Source organism: Nyctereutes procyonoides, unplaced genomic scaffold (genome assembly GCF_905146905.1).
Source record: "Nyctereutes procyonoides isolate TBG_1078 unplaced genomic scaffold, NYPRO_anot_genome, whole genome shotgun sequence".
Lineage (NCBI taxonomy): Eukaryota > Metazoa > Chordata > Mammalia > Carnivora > Canidae > Nyctereutes > Nyctereutes procyonoides.
In genome coordinates, this window is record NW_026575126.1 from 16,472,689 (window position 1) to 16,493,037 (window position 20,349).

At 35.7% G+C, this 20,349-nt stretch overlaps 1 protein-coding gene across 3 annotated transcripts in view; it reads left to right on the top strand.

Moving 5' to 3' along the window:
- The window catches only part of HS2ST1 (heparan sulfate 2-O-sulfotransferase 1), a 169,537-nt gene that overhangs the window by 53,951 nt on the left and 95,237 nt on the right, over positions 1-20,349 (top strand). Inside the window, exon 1 of one of the 3 annotated variants that reach the window (XM_055341089.1) lies at positions 18,059-18,088. The exons of the other annotated variants lie outside the window; for them this stretch is intronic. The gene's annotated coding sequence lies outside the window, so the exon portion shown is untranslated. Of the gene's footprint in view, positions 1-18,058; positions 18,089-20,349 lie in introns of those variants that run through there. 3 annotated transcript variants of the gene reach the window in all.

Here is a 20,349-nt window from a genome sequence, read left to right on the forward strand (position 1 = left end):
ATTTTCCCAGATATCCTCAAACAGAATTCTGAGAAATTCCATAGAACAGCTGTCATTATTTTTTAAGAACAGTTGTTGTTTACACTTAACTTCTAAGTGTACCTGTTGGCATCTATATATAGTCTTTCCTCTTCTCTTTTGAGACTATACAGGTCATTCTTATTCCCTGGAATATTTTCAGGCTACTTCAGAATACTCTTCTACTTAAGTCAGTATTGTCCTCAAGAGTATATGCACATTGCTGCTGCACAGTAACAACCCATTTGCTCAATGTATAAGAGAAGTTACCCTCAGTCAAGCATACACACCTTCTTCCTTTAAATTTATAGCATCATTCCTCACCAGTTTGCTAATTCCTGCCATCTCTGTTTTTGACTTTTGAGTCTGTGGCTGCTGGGTTACAGTCCCTCCCAACACACACCCCTGCCATTGCAATTCAAATTTTCAGGATTAAGAGCTTGATTTCTCCCCATGATCCAAATACTAGTTGTTGGTGTCTCTCACTTCAGCTTCATTTGCAGTGGGATTGAAGGTATGGGTGAAGATCAAAGGCTATCTTTCTGAGGTCACGTGAAAAAGATGGAAAGTAAGATTAAAAAAAATAATCTCCTAAATCTTCTGATGATGTGATTAGAAGCAAAAGTGATAAGAATGGTGACAAGGTTGGTAAGAAACGTCACTGTGGCTTGTAGTTGAGGACTTTTTCCTGCCTTACCCGCTTCTGTGGGAAGAGGAAACTGCAGGTCACAATATAATATTGCAGAACACAAATGCCAATGTAACATCTCAATGAGTATTTAGACTCTGCTCTCACCTCTATATTTTATTTCCTCTTTACTGTCTTTTTTTTTTTTAATATTTATTTATTTATTTACTTATTTACTTATTTATTCAGAGAGAGGCAGAGACACAGACAGAGGGAGAAGCAGGCTCCATGCAAGGAGCCCGACGTGGGACTTGATCCTGGGTCTCCAGGATCACACCCGGAGCTGCAGGCGGTGCTAAACCGCTGCACCACCAGGGCTGCCCCTCTTTACTGTCTTTATTGTCTAAACCTCTGGGGTGTTTATTTCCTCAAGTAAGAGCCTCCCTGTCCTGTGTTTGTTTTTTAGCACTCCCAATTGCATTTTTTAAGAAATAAAATTCATTTTGCTACTCCTTTGATTTTTTTTCCATTTTTTTTCTTTTATCTCTGAATTTGTTTTCCCTTCCTATGTCTTCACCCTATACATTATCCTCTATTTTTCATTTTGTTCTTTAAGTCAGTTAATAGATCAATCCCAATTCTTTTGGGGCAAGGATTCAGAAGACATTGTCTTAAAGACACTTGAAGTTTACTTTATATTACAAATATATTTTACCTTTTGTTTACACTAAGAAACGTAGAGAAATAGAGTATAACATAACTTTTATTTTCCACATTTTTTTCAAGATTTTGACTCTTAGATTATAGTATACCTACCTTTACTATTGAAGCTCTATTTATGCATTTCAGATAAAAAACCCGTAATGAAGCTCTCTCTGTGTATATACATGTCAGGTAAAAACCATGTTGATAGTTTTTTTTTTTTTTTAATTGGGCAGCCAGCTTATTTTAAAAAGAGCTAGTATGTGGAGTAAAGCATGCTTATGGGTAAATCCCAGGCATGCCATTTCCTCCGACAAGAAACAACCTTTCCAACGCACTGTTTGCTCATCTGTAAAATGGAAATGATAAGGCCTGTCTCATGGAGTTGTTTTAATGGATTAAATGAGAAAATGTATAAAAATATCCAGCATACTTGGCCCCCTTGATGCCCATATTAATGTGTTGTAGGCTAGGAAAAATAATTTTCCCTCTACCCATCTGAGTTCTCAGTTGAGGCCCTGTAATAAAAGATTAATAAGTGAAAAACAAACAGAAGTTTATTCACATGTATGTCTCATGTATACATAAGAGATATATACCCAGGGAAAAGGAATAACTCCTTGAAGTGGTTTAGAATTTAATTACCATCTTAATAAGGGAAGGGGTATGGAGGTGTTTTAGGGGAGAATAAAGGATTTTTAGGAAAGATAAGTGGATCCTTATAGAATAGATGTGAGGTATGATAACTTGTGACAAAGTTTGTCAGGGTGTGGTGTTGGCTTCCAGTCTTCTCCCCTGTGATAGGAGTCAGTCCTCTGGTTGATGACTTGGGTAGGAGACTTAAGACAGTGGAATTCCTTTTAGAGGAATTTTCTTTAGGTAGATATGAAAAGTTCACAAAAAGCTTCTCCCTGCATTTGCTGTTTCTCAAGTTCTTACAGCTCAAAATAATCAGTAACCAAAATTTTCCTGAGGTCCTAGTCATATTTTGTGATGGCATATTCTGCTAACCTTCAGTATCAAGAGGATAAAGTACATCCAGTACACTCTAAGAAGTAAGATACATTTTAGTAACCAAAATTATTAAATATTTTTTGAGTCTCAAGGAGATTAGATTTCAACTATCTGGAAAACTTTCCCATTTTGAGTAACTCATACTCTGAAAGTTAGTTGGAGTTTTGTAATACCTTAGTTTTCTCTTCCTTTATATGTATTGGCTTTCATTTCAAAAGCTTTTGAATCCTATGTGATAAAAAGTCCTGCTAGTAATTTGTGCAACCATACTTAGAAATCTAAAACCTCATAAGGGTATGGGGCGGGGGGGGGGAGCTGCCACTAAATCTACTACATGTGCTTATCTAGTTCTTACATCAAAATTGTTTTCTCTTAAAAAAAAATTGTTTCTCTTGGGACGCCTAGGTGGCTCAGTGGTTGGGCATCTGCCTATGGCTCAGGACATGATTCTGGGATCTGGGATTAAGTCCCATATCAGCCTCCTCCCAGGGAGCGTACGTCTCCCTCTGCCTCTCTCTCTGTGTGTCTCATGAATAAATAAATAACATCTTTAAAAAAAAAAAAAGTTTTCTCTTTGCAAAAAAAAAAAAAAGAATTGTTTTTTGTCTCATTTTCACGTCTGCAGGAACATCTGTTTTAAAGTTTTATTGTCTTTATTTCTAGATTTAAAAGTTGATTATATACCCTTTCGGGGCAGGGGTTATAAATGCAGTCTTATCACTAAGATACACACACACACACACACACACACACACACACACACTATTATTTGACACATCTAGATACTGTATAGATCATGTCCTTAGGTTTCTTTTTCTTTTTTAAAGATTTTATTTATTCATGAAGGACACAGGCAGAGACATAGGCAGATGGAGAAGCAGGCTCCCTGGGAGTAGCCCAATGTGGGACTCAATCCCAGGACCCTGGGATCATGCCCTGAGCCAAAGGCAGACGCTCAACCACTGAGCCACCCAGGCGTCCCATGTCCTTGGGTCTTAACGGTACTTTATTTATTTATCTATTATTTTTTTTTAAATTTTTATTTATTTATGACAGTCACAGAGAGAGAGAGAGAGAGAGAGAGAGAGAGAGAGAGAGAGGCAGAGACACAGGCAGAGGGAGAAGCAGGCTCCATGCACCGGGAGCCCGACGTGGGATTCGATCCCGGGTCTCCAGGATCGCGCCCCGGGCCAAAGACAGGCGCCAAACCACTGCGCCACCCAGGGATCCCCTTATTTATCTATTATTAAATAGTTTATTTATTCATGAGAGACAGAGAGAGAGAGAGGTAAAGACACAGGCAGAGGGAGAAGCGGCTCCATGTAGGGAGCCTGATGTGGGACTTTATCCCGGGACTCCAGGATCACGCCCTGGGCTGAAGGCAGATGCTAAACCACTGAGCCACCCAGGGATCCCTTAACGGTACTTTAAACATATATACATGCAACTATATTGATACTTAACAGTTTATAAATGTAGTGTTTTTAAAAGTGTGTTAAATAGTAAGAACCTTAGTCCCATTTCTATATGAATTATGTATAAATTATTGTACATTTACATAAATTAACATTTGCCAAATTGCACCAAGAGGGAGAACTTTAATCATTTTATAATCATAATCTATTCAATATGAGTGCATTCTCTTGATGCAATTTGATAAACTGGTGTTTGTATAGATACAAACTAATGTTCTACAGAATATGTAGTTTATTATACATTTTCCTTTTCAATGCTCTTCGGTGGGTGTTTTATGTGGTGTGTAGAGAAATTGGATGGGGTACATGTTTTCTCTTAATTATGGACAACAAAATTGTTTTGTTACAGCTTACTAGGTCTCATAGTGAAAACCGCTCCAAGTTGACTGTTGGCTAATTCTAGAATACAAAAAGTATTTGTGATAAGAGCTGTGAGATTGAAATTTTCAACACAAAGATGCCCTCCCTTGCTTTGGGAAGAATCAGTTTCTTTAAAAAAAAAAAAAAAAAGACAATAGTGGTGGTTTCAGAAGGAGAGTATGAGAATATCCTGTAATCTTTGTGAGATGTGAGACTTTGTAGTGAAATTTCAGTGGTTGAACCTAATGCTGGATAAGTAAAGCTAATGCTTTAGGCTCTTTTATTCTAAGATGGAAGCTGTATTGTTTCTTGAAGAATTAATAGACTAAAAATGCATGTTTTATTGCTTAACACTCTAATTGTGTTCAGTTATGAAGTTTTCTGGATTTCTGTTAACCATATAATGGTACTTTAGGAATGTGAATATTTCAAATTTCTAATTCTTTTCCGTTGACAAAACTTTTTTTGTAGTATTAATTATACTAAGAATAAAGAAAGTTGACTGTTGTTTAAAATATTTTTAATGTAAAAGATGTTTTATATGTTAAAAAGTCTTGGGGCGCCTGGGTGGCTCAGTTGGTCAGCTTAGGTCATGATGTTAGGTCCTGAGATTGAGCCCTGCTTTGGGCTTTATGTTCAGCAGGGAGTCTCCTTTTGGATTTTTTCTCTCTCTCCGTCTGCCCTACCACCCCTTTCACACACACTTGCCTACTCTCCCTCTCTCTCTCAAATAAATAAACCTTAAAAAAAGTTAAGTTTCAATTTAGGAAGTTTTTCTCCCTTACCTAACTCTCATCTTATTATTATGCTTTGAGATGAAAGAGTCCAAACCTGTATGGTTCTTTAACTTTTGGATTTCTTTCTTTCTTTCTTTCTTTCTTTCTTTCTTTCTTTCTTTCTTTCTTTCTTTCTTTCTTTCTTTCTTTCTTCCTTCCTTCCTTCCTTCCTTCCTTCCTTCCTTCCTTCCTTCCTTTTTTCTTTTCTTTTCTTTTCTTTTCTTTTCTTTTCTTTTCTTTTCTTTTCTTTTCTTTTCTTTTCTTTTCTTTTCTTTTCTTTTCTTTCTTTTCTTCTTTCAGATTTTATTTATTTATTCATGAGAGACAAGAGAGAGGGGCAGAGACCTAGGCAGAGGGAGAAACAGGCTCCCTGCAAGGAGCCCGATGTGTGGGACTCAATCCTGGACTCCGGGATCATGACCTGAGTCAAAGGCAGATGCTGAGCCACCCAGGCGTCCCAGTTGTTGGATTTCTTGATTCTCAGTTGGGAAATTAAAACAAACATTTACATTGGTTTTATAATTGACCTGTTTGTTTTCAAAAGTATGTATTTAAATGTAAAAATGTCAATCTGTTGTAAGCCATTTACCCTAAGCATTAACATCTCTGTATAAAAATAGCTACTGGTGATGCATGTATGATTACCTTAGCGTTTAAGAGTTCTGATGAGTATTAATCTGTTTACCACGATATGATCCACAGTCATTTTCACAGTCTGATACTTGAAAGCTCTTAAAAACACCAACATTATATTTTTCTTCTTTATTAGCAGTTCCTTGGCAACATAGAGATGTGACAAAGAGTTAGATAGAAGGGATTAGATTTGGCCTTTTGGGACTGAGCTGTTAGAAACTGGAGGTTTCTCTAAAGAGAGAAATGAAATGAAAGGTGTTCTCCACTCCATCCCCCCGCCCTGTCCCCCTTGGGCTTACTACTTTATTTGGAAATTTCAGATTTGTAACCTCATTTATTGTTTTAATATATTCCTTTAATATGTATCGGAACAACTATGCCATGTTAGTAACTATGCTCGGTAAATTCTGGGGATATATTGCTATACAGGATGGATAGGCTTCCTGCTTCACTGGAGCTTATGTTGTATTCAGGGATAGCAAAAAATAAGTAAACAAGATAATTTCATAGAGCAATAAGTGTTTTCTATGAAGGTAACAATAGAGGATAGAGTGATAAAGAGTGATTGGGGGAGCTATTTTAGATTCAGTGCTCATGGAAGGTCTCTCTGAAAGGGTGATAATTAAGATGATGAGAGAGTACCAGTGGTGTCTGGTTTCTTAAAATGGTAAGCTAAATTATTCAGCTTTTTCACTGAGAGTAAATATACTGTATAAAAAATATTTTTAAATGCTTTAAAAATACTGAAGCTCTGAAAAAATAGCCACTTTTTACATAACAGCCTGTAACCAGATAGGAATATTTTAACACTGAGCAGAATAAAGAATTAAATGGAAAGGTATTTTTAAAAGAAATAACTGGGAAGTATGGCCACCAACTAACTGCCTTTCATACAATTTGTGTGGCCGATACATGTGGCCCAACTTGGCTGGAAATGGTCTAAACTTCTGTAGACGCATCACATTATCTTAAAATGAACCCTTACAAATTCACTTTTGAGCAGGTGGTCAAAGATAACAAGGCAATTAAACTAATAAGAACCAGCAGGAATAAACAGAATCAAAACTGCATACACTTCAAATACTGAAATTATTAGACACAGATTTAAAATAACTGTGCTGGGGTGCCTGGATGGCCCAGTTGGTTGAGCAACAACTTGTGACTTCAGGCTAAGGTTGTAATCTAAAGGGTCATGGGCTCAGCAGGGAGTCAGCTTCAAGAGTCTGTCCTTCTGCCTCTCTCTCTGCTCTCTCAAATCTTTTTTTTTTTTTTTCCCTAAATAACTGTGCTTACAAATTGTGACACACGTGAAAATATCTGTAAGGAAACCGTAAAAAGCAACATAGACTTGAAAAGAAACCAGACTTAGAAATGAAAAACACAGTAAGTGGGTGAGCCTTCTGGTTCGGTCTGTGTTGGTTAGCTTATATTAGATGAACCCTCCTACTGAAACCAGTTATAACAGTTGAGCCATGTATGTAAGACAACTAGTTGAAGGGCCTTGGAGAGCAACCAATATCCGCTGGACTTGAGGGACTATGCTTCTTCAGAAAAGGAAAGTTCATGAAAGATCTTTAGATTTTTCCTGGTTTTTCCCTCGAGGAAATTTTCCACTTCTTGATGCCCAATAGAACTCAAGCAGAAAGCAGCATTTTTACTGGGTGAAGGGTCCATAAAATGGAACTGAGGCCCAAATCCCTGAGGCAAGAAACCTATAGGGAATTGAATATTCTACATATAATACTGCATGTGAACTATACCTCAAATGTGGTAGTTTAATACTAACAGGCCCAGGGCAGGACTTTAAAAACCCATCAGACAACGTTGACTGAGGATAAACAGCTGAGCAGAAATTTCAGCCACCGTGGGGGATACAGATTAGAGTTCAGGTCCATCAAAACTAGTGAGTGACACACTGAAGCAATTATCTTAAAAAAAAAAAATGCACACCTGCAGGGATATATTCATCTGTGTATAGTTACTTTCTTTGTTTTTAAGAGCTATTGATGAAAGAGAATCTGTTTAAAGAAATATAAGAGACTAGACATTGTGATCTTTTGTCTTATAAAATAGAGAAGAGTTAGGATATGTCCCAAACACATATATTGCTTGAGTTTTTAGAGATTAAACTGTGAAAATAATACATCTTTGGGTCATAACTGTACACTGTCTGAAAAAAAAACAGTATATGATTCTTAACTTCATTTGCTGTATCTTGCAACATGAGATAAAGTACTTAGAGGTCACAGATATCCTTGTGTTGGCCTATGTGTAATTCTGTAAGTCACTTTTTTTGTTTGTTTTTATTTTGCTAAAAGTTTTCATTTCATACAACTGACATTTAAGTGGTTAGGGAAATTTGATGTAAGCACTAAAATATCCTCAGGATTGACCACATTTAATGCATGACCATATGCATTCAGCATCCGCAGAAACATACACTACTTAGGAGCATTTTTGTTTGTTTGTTTGTTTGTTTTTACAGTGAATTTTCTACAGAGCTATTGCTGACAATTATTTTTAAAGTACCTTCTCAAAGATGCTTGTCTAAGTAAGTCGAGTGCACTAAAAAGTTTTCAAGCAATATGTAAAGCAGAACACTAAAATTGTTGTTCTCTCAGGTGACATAATGTCTCTATTTACTTAATGTTCACAGTAGTTATACTACAAAAGTATAAAAAGTCATTCCTCTTTTCTTCTTAATGGTAATTGTTAGTTTTTTTTTTAAGATTGATTTTGTTAGGTCTTGAGGGGAGTCTTAAGTTTTCCTATAAATATGTGTATGCACATACACACAATACAGCTTTTTAAAAGGTTAGTGTTTTTTTGATCACAATATATGTTTGTTTTTAACATGTTTCAAGCATCTCCAATTGAACTTTTCAATAAAATCCACAAAGTGTAATATATTGTTACTTCTTTATCAAAATCTAATCTATGGCACAATCTTTAGAAGTTCATCTAAAATCTTGCTACTGAAACTTTGGTCCTTTGAATCACATTCTTTGGCCATCACCTGGGAACTTACTAGAAACACAGAATCTTAGGTCCTACATCAGATTTATTGAATCATAATCTGCATTTAATTTATTTATTTAAAGATTTTATTTATTTGACAGGGAGAAAGCATGGGCGCGGGGCAGAAGGAGAGGGAGAAACAGCTATCCGCTGAGCAGGGAGCCCAACTGGGGTTGTTTTTTTTTTTTTTTTTTTTCCTATAGATGAGATTTTATTTTATTTTTATTTTTTATTGGTGTTCAATTTACCAACATACAGAATAACACCCAGTGCTCATTCCATCAAGTGCCCCCCTCAGTGCCTGTCACCCATTCACCCCCACCCCCCGCCCTCCTTCCCTTCCACCACCCCAACTGGGGGGTTCTATCCCAGGATCCTGAGATCATGACCTGAGCCAAAGGCAGGTGCTTAACCCACTGAGCCACCCAGGTGCCCCAATAAATACATTTTAATATGCTCCAGTGATTTTTATACACATTAAAGTTTGAGGAGCACTGATCAAACAGCCTGTTTCTAGCATTTGTATTAAATCTATCTAACCTTTCAATCAGGACCCAAGCTAAAGGCAGATACTCAACTGACTGAGCCACCCAGGCACCCCAAGATCAGCATTTAAAAAATTTTTCAAGGAATATGAGAGACTGGTGTGATCTGTGCTGTAAAGATAATAATATTAATTTTGTTCCTAGTGGTTTTAGTGTGTGTGTGTGTGTGTGTGTGTGTGTGTTTTATATCCCCTTTCTTTCTTTTTGCTAATTCAGTCACATCTTTAGTTCTCAGCTTTTTGCTGTAGACTTTTAAAATCAGCCTTAAGTTCTCCTTCTTGGTTCTTATCTTATACTTCGGACATTCATTGTGATCCAGATAGAATATATTATCATCCTTTTCACAGTGCTTTCTTTCCTAACTTCCTTTTTATCTGTTTTAGGTTATAGTAAAGCCTCAAATTCTCCAGGTATTTTTACAACTTCTTTTGTATACAGAAATTTCTCCATTATTTCTGTAACCACTTTTCATCCGCTCCTGATATACGGTTACAATTCATGTCTTCAGCACTTCTTATTTTCACATTACTTCTATACATAGTTTCTGATACAAGATGGTCTTTGAAATAAATGCATCTTTTTAAATTAAAAAATTACTGTAAATTGTTACGTTGAAAATAGAGTGACAGCAGATACATTTGGCTGAATTGGTTGACTGCGAACTTTGATTTTTAAGTTTGTGTTGTATAGTTAATGAGGTTTCCCTTTTATGCAGTAACCAACTCTTAACCAAATTTGACTCGTTGAAAACCAAAAACTAAATGAAAACCGCCAAAAATAGAATGATTTTTATAAAACAAATACACGAATTCACTCACCCTTAGGTACCTAAAAGGAGAAATTAACATTTACATTTGATAGCTTAGTATAAAATGGATGGGTAGTTATTTCTTAAGGCTGTATTAAATCATACAAATGGAAACTAATACAAACTTCTATTAAAAAACAATTTTAGAATGGAAGAACATTAAACATCATACCCCCCTTAATGTTATAGTAAAGGAAACAGCAGTTAAATGTTTCTGTTTCATGTCAAAAAAGTATGCAGGGCACATCTCTCAGCTTTTGATTTTGATTTATTTTTTAAAGATTTTATTATTTAATTATTCATGAGCGACACAGAGAGAGAAGCAGGCTCCCTGTGGGGAGCCCGATGAGGTACTGGATCCCAGGACCCTGGGATCTGGACCTGAGCTGAAGGCAGACGCTCAACCACTGAGCCACCCAGGTGCTCCTAGCTTTTGATTTTTAAAGTCCAGAAGCTTGAAGGTGTAAAATTTCCAAATTATGTGTACTTCTAATTTGGAATAAAAGGTTATTTGCACTTAGATTAAACGACAACATTTGGCATTACACTGTGCATGTGAGAATTTAAACACAAAAATCTTCCATGTCCTAAAAAATGATCTAAAGAGTAGAACATGCTTGGTAGTTTGTGGTTAATGGATTGTTGGAGACATCTACAATTGTGTGTTTAAAAGCCTATAAGATCTTGCCAAGTTTCAGTCTTTGCATTTTTTTTCCAGCTTTTTCTTTATAAGGTGTGACAAGCATTTTATAGCTTTTATAGTTTCTGTATGCTTCAGCTGAATAGCACAGTGGGAATGTATTCAGTTTTACACTTTGGAAAATAACTCCCTTGTTTTCTGGGTTATAACTACTGAAGCAGTTTTAACAGTTTTACTCTCAGTTTTTATTGAAGAGTAACTAAATATTCCTCCTGTTACTTTAAAGGTATTTAGGATACCAGTCACATCACAATTTATGTCCATAGTGTATTGGTTTACAGGGTTTATTTCTTTTTTGTTGTTGTTTTGCTGAGGTGCGTTAGTCTTAATTGGTGAGTGGGTTAGTGGGTGCATTGAGGTTTCCCACATGAGCCTGGGACTCTGTGAAGAGTAAGAGAAGCCTCATCCCCCGATGGGGAGGGAGTTTCTGCAGTTGACATGAGTACATATGTGAAAGGGATCTGAGTCACAGTAACTTCTGCTCACCAATGGTTACCCAGACATACACCAGGCCTGGGGAGGACTGGGCAATGAGGGAAGTGAGCAGTTACCCAGAACTCTAATCTCAAGTATAAATGGGGGGAGATTTTTGTGTTCATTGAAATGAGCATATCCCTGATAATCTCACTATATTAGCTTGGAGAATTGGAAAATTAGATGAATAGCTAGAGCAAAAATTATTTAAAAACATTTTCCTAAAATGCTAAAATGTTTGTTGGGGACGGTCAGGAGGAGAGGCACTGTGGGTTTATTTTACAGGCTATTTCTCATAATCTACTGTGTATCTTTTTGAACCAAGTTCCTGTCTCCAAAATAATTTCTGGATTAAATTTTGTTAGTATCAAGAGATTCAGATCTTTATTGCTGTTTAAAAAGTAAAGTCTATTTTAGTCATTTTACAAAATTTCCTTAAGCCATCCTTTTCTTTATGGGCTATCTCCAAGGAAGATATTTGAGGTCTAAATTTAATGTAGCTTCAGATATTTACTTTTAAGTGATTTTTAAAGATTCAAAACAATTATACTCTGAAATTAAGTGAGTCTTTTAGAACTTTAGAGTTTAGAATAAAGAACTTTAAAGAATAATATTAAGAAGACCAAGAGAAGTTTTTATTGTAATCAGTTCCTGTTGTATTTTTTTAGTGACACTTGCTTCTAAATTTTTAGTAGGTGATAACTTTGTATGTCGCTACTATTTAGACTCTAAAATGGTAAGCCTGTGTATCTCACTTATCTCCGTGTACTTTTTAGATTATTATAAAATTCTTACTCTTTAACATGCTTTTTCAACAAAATATCAATTTCTTTTCTTTTTCCACTGAATACTTTGTATGGTCCACTAATTGATCACCAACAACTTTGAAAATCCTTGCTTTACTCCTGATTGGACCTTTTTGTGTATCATGGGAGGCCTTTTGGGAATCATTGATCAGTCAGGCCTATATACTAGAGCAATAGCTCCTCAAACATTTTAGCAGTGGAACTCTTTAATTAAAATCTTTCATAGAAGCTTAGCATGTATAAATGTAAGACAGTAATATATTATTCTTTTGAGGCAGTAGGTGCAGAGATGGGGTTTTAGCCCCATGTACTATGTAAGCCAAGGGACCCTGGGGGAGCGGGGTCCCAGGATCCCAGTCTAGACTAAGAATAGGCCTTTCATGAGCGATGGATCAGATAAAGAAGGATCTTTCAAAAGGGAAAGCAAAGTGTGTTGTCTCATAAGTTTTGAGTAATGGTTGGTTATGGTTGATTTCCTTGAGATAGATCATAGGATTAAATCAACAGCTGTTTAAGATGCTTTACATCTGTTTTGTGTTAGATATGAAATTAGTTGAGACTAAAGTTGAGAAAAAAGAAAAATGTTTACACAGTCTTGATAGTGGATAGAAACTTACCATTAGTATCCATACTAGATGGAATTTTATATATAGTTAACCAAAGTTAAAAAATAAACTTTAAATGCATAGTGATCACAAGCAAAAAAAAAAAAGCCATTGTATTTTGTCTTTTCATGAAATGGCATTACACAGTTAAATGTGTACATTACATTGACCCATTTAATCCCATGTGCTGAGGGGCGCATATTCTGAGTTTGTGTTAGAACAAAAAGAGTCAATTTTTATATAATTTGGTGCTTGTCTTGAATTTTGGCTATCTTTATGGGCACCATCAGATATGTAATTGTGTGGCTTTAATCAGCAGCTTAGTGTATTTTGCAATAAGATTCTTAGTATGTGGCTAAGGAAAATGTTTGCTTATGATACCAAACATAATTTCCAAATACTTTTTATTATTTACTTATTGATTAACAAAATATCGAATGCCAGCCATACATCGCAAACATTTAACTTCAGGATTTAAACTGTTACTATATGTGATTATTTACTAAGGAGATGTTTCTCTATCCGAGGAGCAAATATTGTTTATAAGCTTTTATAAAAGAAATATTTATTTCTGTAATGAATCACTGTCATCTGAAGAATGACCAAATAAAAATTTATGCTCCAATTTGAATGTGTTCCTTGAACTCATTGATACACAGTTTGATATGAGAATATAAAAAAAAATCTATCTAGCAATATTGGCAGAAGACTCAGGGTGAACATTAAGATGCTAACGAGCTTCACATATTTCAAAGAATATTAAGCATAGAGTGAGATTTAGAAGCTACATAGTCCACTCTCTCAACCAATATAGAAATCTCCATATTATTTTTGATAGGCCAGCATAAGTTGTCTACTTAAAAATTTCTACCAACAGTACCAGTAAAGGATGATCAGTTTCATTTTTAAGCTATCATTATTGGAAAATTCCTTGTTAATTAAGCTAAAGGTGCCTTTTATTTTCTGTTCTGTAGTCTGTTTTGGCTTCTGGAGCTAACTTTTTTTTTTTTGAGTTAATTTTTAAGCCTAATCTTATCTAGAGTTCCACATGATGGCAGTTGACCTGTTTAAAGATACTTATCATGCTCCTCCAGTAAATTTTCTTTTAAATGCCTAGCATATATCTTTTGCTGTAACATTCAAATTCAGAAGGATCATTTATCATGTATAAATTCCCTTTGCCCACATTTAGGCAAAATCTCTTCTGTGTGTGTTGGCTTTGTCATTTTTCTTGAGCTTTTCATGTTTTATGCCTTGATAGTTTGAGAAACTTTGGTGGAGGGCTGGTTACATGATCTAAATGTTCAGATTAATCCCTAATCTTTTGGCAAAGAACATATTTTTATCAGTTCCATGTATATTTAAAAAATTAGTCTCTTAAAAATCATTGTATTTAATGACATAGTGAATATATAGTCTTTAAAAATTAACTACAATAAAAGCCAAAATTGAGTGATATTAGAAATTTTATGTTTAAATAGATGGTGGTGGTTTACACCAGGTGAAAGAATAGTTAACACTTATGATCTCCTTGGTTTCAGTAATTAAATGAGAATGTGTATTTTAGTTAGGAGTACACTAGGAAGAGAAAAAATTTGGGAAGATGCAGAGTAGCTATAAAGAGAAGAATCTTAAGAAAATTTTAGTAACAAGGACGCCTGGGTGGCTCAGTGGTTGAGCGTCTGCCTTTGGCTCAGGGCATGATCCTGGAGTCGCGGGATCCAGTCCCACATCAGGCTCCCTGCATGGAGCCTGCTTCTCCTTCTGCCTATATCTCTGCCTCTCTCTGTGGCTCTCTCATGGATAAATAAATAATATCTTAAGAAGAATATTTTAGTAACAAAATTAATTGAGCAGAGGCATTAATGGCAAAATTCTATACATTTGCTTTTCATGTTTTTTCAGTCTATGCAATCATGAATTGTACAACAGGAGAGGGATATTTTTAAAGCTGTTCCATGACAAATCATTACTTTTTGGATAGGAGTATTTAGATTGCTTTTCTGTGTGTTTAAGAGATCTTTTTTATTAAAAGAACTGAGATGTTTCTAAAACATAATTCGTGAAAGGCATCACATGCCGATCTTTGTTCTCTAATCACATTACCAAAACTTAGTATATTTGGAAGAATTCTTTTCTAGTGAAATAATTTTTTAGTCCAATTTTTTAGAATGGGTATACTTGAAATAAAGAGTGTATTTCTGTTAGTTTTGCGTGCCGTGGAAGATTACATCACTTTTGCTTCTGCTTCTTTCATGTAAAGAAAATATCCTCATTATGTAATTGAGTGAAGAGAAAGATGTATGTATTGCTAGAGCCATATTATTTTTTGCAAAGAAGTAGGGATTTTCACAGTATTTTAAATATCAGATAGAACAGGAAGTATTCTTTTCTAATTTGCTACAAAAACAAAATTTTAGATGAATATTCCCATGAAATTCTTAAAACATGCTGGCAAGTTTTGTAATAGGCCATTTAGCATCCCAGTGAGATTTGCGGAGTACTTACTGTTTTCCTAGTAATGTTTTCCATTACCTTAAAATGTACTACTAATGCCTAGGGATGGTAGTGAATTAATGAAAAATTTTAGCATTGACATAACCCACTCAGTTTTGCTGTCAAAATATCCAGCAGAAGACAGTTAGTAATGCTGTGAGCCATAGGAGTTGCTGAACTGGTTCACTGTTAACAACACTACCGAAATATGCAGGGAATCCTTAAATAAGGGGCATGAAAATAAATAATGCACACAGAGCACTTAGTCAACAGGAGCTGGTTTGCATATATAAGCGATACCTGCCTACTGATTGATGAGGCCTATTACCATGAGATTGTATTTATTAAAGGTAACAGTTCAGTAATTCTGTGGACAAATGATTAATAGCCAAATGATTATAGATTTTAGTGAATTAAAATGGTACAGATGAAAATTCTGATTGGATCATTTTATTATATTGACTCATTCTACTTGAAATTATTGAAGTTTAAAATTGCTACTTAAAGATAACTCATGCTATGAGTATTCTAAGTAAGGTTTGAATGATTTTAGTTGATTTTTTTCTAATGTTAATATATTATGATTAATCTGAACTGAACCTTCAAATATTTGCTAACATAAAATGCTGGCTTAATCCCTGTATAGCCGTAATTTTGGTTCACTAGCAGCTGCTGAGTTAGCATTAAAAAGTCATTATTAATATTTTGTTGTATAATTTTTCTAATCCTTTCATTTATGTGGTTAATAGTATTTTTAATTTTTTTAAGTAATCTCTACATCTAGTGTGGGACTCAACATAACCCCTGACTCACAAGAGCTGTTTGCATGCTCTGAACCAGCTGTGTACCTTGATTTTATTTTATTTATTTATTTAATTTTTATTTATTTATTTTTAAAGTAATTTGTATGCCTGTTTTTGGGCTCTAACTTGCAACCCTGAGATCAAGAGTCCCATGCTCTACCAGCTGAGCCAGCCAGATGCCCCTGTGGTTACTAGTATTTTTTTAACGTAAAACTTTTTTTCATCTGTTGTGTAGATTGGTTGAAATATCAATTTTATGAAAGGGAAAGCATTTTAAAGTGGTGCTTTTCAACTAGGTGGATAAGGATCTCCAAAAAGATTATTTTTTTTTCTAACAATACTATAAAAGTTTGTTTGTGGATCCTTGGATAGCTCAGCGGTTTAGCGCCTGTCTTTGGCCCAGGGCATGATCCTGGAGTCCTGGGATCCAGTCCCACATCGGGCTCCCTGCAGGAAGCCTGCTTCTCCCTCTGCGTGTGTCTCTGCCTCTCTTTCTCCCTGTGTCTTGAATGAATGAATGAATGAATGAATGAATAAATAAATAAATAAATATTTTAAAAAGGTGAAATATTAATAAAAAAATTGTTGTTTAATAAATTCTGTGTGCATTGTACCTAAATAATCCTCTTACTCTTTCTTCTTCAGGCCTATGGCCACACCAGAAGCTGATGGAACTCAGCCATTTAGGAACTCAGGGTCATCAGAGTTTATGAGACGATTTCTTACAGCTTAAGAAAAAAGAAAAGCTAGATTTTCAAATACACTTTCATACACCCTCACATACATACATTCATAGAAAATCCTAAGAGATACACACTTCTGGACATGCATCTTTCTGTCTCCCTTAGATATTGTGATCTTTGGCCTCCTAGTGGGAATGAAAAGATCTACCAAATATTTCATTTGTAGATCCTGCCAAGATTCCCACAATGATTGGCACAGGCCTCTGGGTATCAGAAAACACACAGAAGGATGCAAAGTGAAGTGCTATGAGGCAGTTACTCTGGTACCCATGCACAGCAAGTTTAGTTAAAATGTGGTAGTGAAATCACCTCTTACTGTTTAACTTCTCATCTCTTATTTTCCATCCAGAGGTGTTTTTTTTTGTTTGTTTGTTTTTTTTTTTTTTTTTCACTTCAAAATACATGGGACTCCTCTGACAGCTCTGATGTTACACACAGCTAATATATTTTTGTAATTCTGAGCTTACTATACATGTCTTCTCGGTAATTTTTGAGTACTATGTTTACTGTCTCTTATCACTTAAACACAGCATAGAAATCTTTAAATGCTGTACTTACGATTTTTGTGTACTTCTCTATATCCAGTTTTAAAACTGGCAGTAGGGACGCCTGCGTGGCTCAGCGGTTAAGCGTCTGCCTTCGGCTCAGGGCATGATCTTGGAGTTCTGGGATTGAGTCCCACATCGGGCTCCTTGTATGGAGCCCTTCTCCCTCTGCCTCCCTCCTCCCTCCCCCTCCCTCCCTCCCTCCCTCCTCCCTCCCTCCTCCCTCTCTCTCTCTCTCTCTGTCATGAATAAATAAATAAAATCTTTAAAAAAAAAACTGGCAGTAATCTCAATTATGTTATCTTTATTTTCAGTAAAATGGTGCAAATCATTTTGTCCTCTCACCTTATTTGTAAAATTAATCTAAAAGTAAAAATTTCTGTGCTGCCCAGGTGGCTCGCGGTTTAGTGCCGCCTTCAGCCCAGGGGCCTGATCCTGGAGACCCGGGATCGAGTCCCATATCAGGCTCCCTGAATGGAGCTTGCTTCTCCCTCTGCCTGTGTCTCTGCTGCATGTGTGTGTGCGCGCTCTCTCTCTCTGTGTCTCTCATTAATAAATAAATAAAAACTTAAATAAAAGTAAAAATTTCTTCTTTAAATTGTAGCATATATGGCTAAAGGAGATATTCATATTTCTGAACTGTGACGAAAACAATACTGTATCAGAAAATTACTTAAATCAAGCATTCTTGGCCACTGCTTAGGCCTAGGCTTTCTGACAAGTAGTTTAAATCAAATAACTCCTGTATTAAATCTCAGAGTTAATTTATGTAAAATCTTTCCTAAATAGTCATTGTATATGGGGGGGGGACTAAAATATTACAAGACAAGTTCAATGAGTCTTACATGGAAATCTGTCTCATTTTTCTTTTCACAGCTCATGTTCTCGGGGCAAAATAACATATGACATGTTGAAGGACATACATACCATTAGTTAATGGTTCGTATTTGAAATTTGATAATTAAATTATATCTAGTACTCAAGCAAAAATGAAGACTGATCGCTTGTGCCATGTTTTGACAAAGCATTTATATATTGTGTTATTTTGAAACATAATTGCGGAGCAAAAGTGACATGTGAATGCCTTGTTCAGTACTATTTATTCCACTGTTATCTGAAAGCTTCAACACATTTCTTCAGTGAACTTTCTAAACTCCGCAGTATGTAACCTTTTAGCCTAGCATATGAATTAATGTTTTGACAAGCCTTTTAAAATGGCAAGTAGGTGAATTTATTATGAAACAATACAAAATAGAATTAAAAAGACTTTGAATAGATGTAATGACTGTTTATATTTGGATGGTATATCTCAAGAAGGTTAAGTAAGCCCAATTATAGTAAAAATCCCTCATGCTAATGTTAAATAGCTAATTCTGTAGCTGTCCAAATGCAAAACTGAGGAGTCTGAGATCAGAAAATTCCTGTGTCCATGATGGTTAATGTCTAGCCGGCTACTGCCACCTCTGTTGTGTCCAACATGCATTGTTTTTCCTTTCCCCATCCCTTTGCCTTGTGTGTAATGTAAATGTGGTTATTGACCTAATGTAATCTTTGGAGAGTGATAGAACAGTTAAGCAGTCTCAGATTAAATGGAATTGCAGACATCAGAGCGGCATCCAAGAAGATGGAAACAGCTGGCCTTGTTATGGCGGTCTCCTGACATTTAACCAGGCTAGTACTTAGGAATACAGAAATGGGCTTTATATTGAATTGTTGTCATGGATATGTACCATTTGACTTCTTAATGTCCGTGTTTATAATATTGGGTACTCCTTTCACATGCCTTAGATGGGATGGATGTATTAGAGAACTTTCGCTACATTGTGAGTGTGCAACTCTGAAGGTCTGAGGCCTTATGTATTACTCTCCTCTTATGTATACTTTGAGGATCTACCGTGACTCTCTGCTAGATGCCCTCCTCGTTCTGAGACCTGAAGGAGAAGGAAAAGGTGATGGAACTTTAGGATGGGTCTTAACCTGGTGCATCTCACTTCACATTTCATTGGTAAAAGCAGGTCAAATAGAAGCAGGAAATATAACTCTCCTATAGAAATAGACCTAGTAAAGAGGAGCAGCTAATATTAGGACAGTAATAAAATCTGTCATACAGGTCTTAAAATTTCTATCTCCCCACCCTTACCAACCAGCTCCTTACTACTACTGTTTATTATAGAGAAGTATAGACCTTTTTTAAAGCTTTTATATGATTTTTTTCTTTTTTAAAGATTTTATTTGAGAGAGTGAGTGAGCGAGTGAGCAAGTGAGAGAATGAGAGCACAATCAGGGGAGAGAGAAGCAGACTTCTCACTGAGCAGGGATCCTGATTGCAGGGCTTGATCCCAAGACCCTGGAATCATGACTCAAGCCTAGGGCATCCACTTAACTGACTGAGCCACCCAAACACCCCTTGACTTCTTTCTTTTTTCTTTTTTTTTAAGATTTTACTTATTCATGAGAGAGAGAGAGAGGCAGAGACACAGGTGAGGTAGAAACAGGCTCCAAGCAGGAAGCCCGATGTAGGACTCAATCCTGGGACTCCAGGATCACATGCTGGGCCAAAGGCAGGTGCTAAACCGCTGAGCCACCCAGGGATCCCCGACTTTTTTTCTTATTTAACAAGAATAAGAAGTAACATATTCATATTATTTAACAAGAATTAAGAAGTAACAGTAAAATTATTAACACTAGTAAGTGTAGAGAGATTAGTTTACAGAGCTTGTCATTCATATCCACACTCTTCTGAGTTATTATAAAAAAAGAGTTGACAGTAATGTAGAAAAAAATGATCTCTTCCCCCTCTTATATTTTTGGTAGAATACTTTTGGGAGATTAATGAACCAATAGAGAAATTTAGAATGACAAATTACTTTGTAATATACATTTTTATAACTGATAATAGAAATTTTCTTAAGTAGACTAAAAGATATTCTGCTCTTGTGTTCATATGGATATAAATTTGAAGTATTTTGAAGTACCAAAGCTCTTAAAGTAAGGTATCCCTATTATTTAAAATTCAATAAAAGCATTTAAAAATCAAAATATACTTCTTTGCTTTCAGTTTGGTTAAAGCAATATACATTTTCTAATATTTACTGTTAGGTATTCATTGTATTGCCTTCCATAAGCCAGCCTGCATTCTGCTTAGTGCTTAGTTATTACTGCAGAAACGTTACTGTGGTGATATGGACTGACTTCTGTGT